This window comes from Dioscorea cayenensis, chromosome 1 (assembly GCF_009730915.1).
Source record: "Dioscorea cayenensis subsp. rotundata cultivar TDr96_F1 chromosome 1, TDr96_F1_v2_PseudoChromosome.rev07_lg8_w22 25.fasta, whole genome shotgun sequence".
Taxonomy (NCBI): Eukaryota; Viridiplantae; Streptophyta; class Magnoliopsida; order Dioscoreales; family Dioscoreaceae; genus Dioscorea; species Dioscorea cayenensis.
In genome coordinates, this window is record NC_052471.1 from 20,279,218 (window position 1) to 20,282,359 (window position 3,142).

At 41.4% G+C, this 3,142-nt stretch overlaps 1 non-coding gene across 1 annotated transcript; it reads right to left on the minus strand.

Moving 5' to 3' along the window:
• Nucleotides 1–1,789: 1,789 nt before the first annotated feature.
• On the minus strand, nucleotides 1,790–1,896 carry LOC120267414. The gene has a single exon (XR_005538455.1). It is a non-coding gene; the product is annotated as a small nucleolar RNA R71 (small nucleolar RNA).
• Between the last annotated feature and the right edge of the window lie 1,246 nt (nucleotides 1,897–3,142).

The window sequence follows — 3,142 nt, forward strand, 5'->3', positions numbered from 1 at the left end:
TACAGTACTTTTCTTCATGTCCGGGCACTTTTCACAAAACGCGATCCGAACACTCTTCTCTTAAGGCCACATGTCCGGGCACACGTCCATGTGGTAGGCTATAAAACTTTTCTTCATCGACGTATCTTTGAGAGGTCTTGCAATCTTCACAAAGAGAAGGAATATGAAGATGTGGCTGCCTTTGTGCCCTTCCAAATGGTGAATTGACTTGAATCTTCTTGGAAGTTGGCACACATCTCCACGTTTATGAGCTGCTCTTGTGTCTTGGTCCTTGAATTGAACAAGAACTCCCAACATTGTGTCTTTATAGCCTATCTTTGCTTCCTTTTTACTCTTCAAGGCATTCACAACCTATATGCATAAAAGAACACCAAATACACAATATGAGACATAAACCACAGTAAAAATGATGCTCAATGCATGTAAAACATATATAAAAATATGTCTACTCAAGCACTTATCATTTATTCTACCTCGAATTCCTCGAGTTCTTTGCGGTAATAGTAGAGTGAATGGGCTAAGGGATGACTTTCCACTGGAGCTTAGTTGCGAGTGCAATGGAGTGAAGCGTTGAAGTGATTATAGCATCTGGGGCTTAATTGTGGCTAGGGACCTTCCGCCTGGACCAAAGGGTTAGATCTACATATAAGAAGAGGATTTATCACTTGGAATCCGTAGAACTCATTCCAATTCTATACGAATGCGAGGTTGAGGGATTGTTCAATTTCTCCTTCGGGACATGTATAAGCGTTAGGCATGGTTGACCTTTGATTTGGGACCATGTATTAAAGGATTTCCAAGACTCATTAATGCATTAGTTAGGAATCATAATAGAGAGTTTTTGCATTTGAAGCAATTGTCCTAAGTGGATCAATATCAGACTACCACATTTATATCGATTGCCTTACCTTTCATTTACCTGTGCTCTCTTTCTTGTCTCTTTTACTTTTGTTTGCATTACATCTTGCCATACAAATCACTATTCATATTTTACTTAGTTAAGAAACAACTTAAGTATTTTTACTCCCTATTCCCTATGGATATGATTCCCACTCACCTGGGATTTCATTACTTTGATAAATCCATGCACTTACGGCACATACACAAGGGGCGTTGTCAAGTTTTTGGTGCCATTGCTGGGGAATAAGCATTTAGAGATACTTTGCACTTTGTTTCCTTAGCTATTCATTTATTTATTCTATTTCATATCTTCTTTTCTATCATCATTTTGATTTGTTGTCTTTCTTTTTGTACAGCTCTAGGTACATGACCCGAGGGAACCCTCTCAATATTGATTGAAAGAGATCCGAAGCTCAAACGTACACTTAGAAGAAAAGGGAAAGAACCTGTGGAAGAACAGTCTAATCTAGCTGATTTGGAAGTTGAAGGGTTGGATAATATGGCGGAACAAAATGAGCAATAGAGGAAATTGTCCGATTATTCCATACCTTCAGTATTGGGGACGCAATCGAGTATTGTACGGCCCCCGATTACAGCTCAGAACTTTGAGCTGAAGCCGGCATTCATCCACATGTTGCAGCAATCTGCACATTTCAATGGTTTGGCCGATGAGGATCCAAATAGTCATATAGAGAACTTTCTCATGGTGCGTGATATGCTCATGATAAACGGGGTGATGGATGATGCCATCAAGTTGAGAGCCTTCCCATTTTCCTTAAAGGGGAGAGCGAAGCAGTGGCTACACTCATTACCAAGAGCATCAATTACCACATGGGAGGAGATGGTAGAAGCTTTTTTTACCCGTTATTTCCCTCCCGGAAAATCTATAAAGCTTAGGAATGAGATTGCATCCTTTGTACAGTCATAATTTGAGTCTCTATTTGAGATGTGGGAAAGGTTCAAGGAGTTCCCGAGGAAGTGGCCGCAACACGGGTTTCTATAATGGATGATTGTTCAGACCTTTTACAACGGGTTGAATCCGAGTACAATGGAACCTTAGATGTGGCAGCAGGAGGTACATTAGGTAGCAAGACCTCCGGTGAAGCCCGTCAACTAATTGAAGAAATGGGGTCAAATAGCTACCAATGGAATGCTAGGGAGAAGAAGAAGGTAGCCGGGCTTCATGAGATAGATGCAATAACTTCATTGGTGGCTCAAGTGGAATCATTGAGTAAGAAGTTAGATGTTCTAACTTCGAATAGAGTGGTGGCCATGACTACATGCACTGGGTGTGGTGGAGGACATGCTCCCTCCGATTGCCCAATCTCCATTGGTGATGCATCTTAGGTTGAGAATGTTGATTTTGGGGGTAATGCCATGAGGAATCAAGGGAATCCATATAGCAAAACCTACAATCTGGGTTGGAAGAATCATCCCAATCTCTCATGGAGTAAATAAGTTCCATAAAAGGCCATGGGGCCACCACATTTTAAACAACAACAAGCCCCAAACATGAAGAACTGAGTTTCTGGTTTGGAGACCCGAATGACCGATTTGGAGAAGGCCTTGCCTAGATTTGTGCAATCATAGGATACAAGGTTTCAATCAGTTGAGGCTAAACTTCGCAACCACACCGCTTCTTTGCAAAACCTTGAGAATCAAGTGGGGCAAATTGCGAAGTCTCTATCGGAGAGATCACAAGTAAGCTTGCCAAGCAATATCGAGACCAATCTTAGAGAGCAGGTGAAGGTGATAAGTGCTTGTGCAATAAGAATACAAAGTGTTCTTTCCTTGTGTTTAACATTACTTTTCTCGGGTTTTAACACTAATATGTGTGTAGTTATGTTACTTTCATGCAGGTAGGGTTATGGGGCCGAATATGAAAGAAAGAAGCCAATGTGGGTCGTAAATGCACCAATTTGGAGGAAATCTTGCAAAAGTTCAAACGCGAAGGCACAGGTCGGGTTAGAGATGTGGGAATGTGTGCCAACCTCCTCGTATTTAAGTTAGTATAAATATTTGGAGGGGCATAAGGGCAGTTACATTCAAGCATTCCGACTTGTGCATATAGAACAAGATCTCCACCAACATGTCCGTTATTGAAGAAGCAAAGCGATCCACGACGTAAACGTGTTCCCGTTTGCGTTACCTCTATGAAAGCCTAGATTTGGGAGTATTTTTGGCCGGTATTGCAGTAGAGTACTGTAGAAAGAATACTGTACTAGTCCTATTCACAACCGGC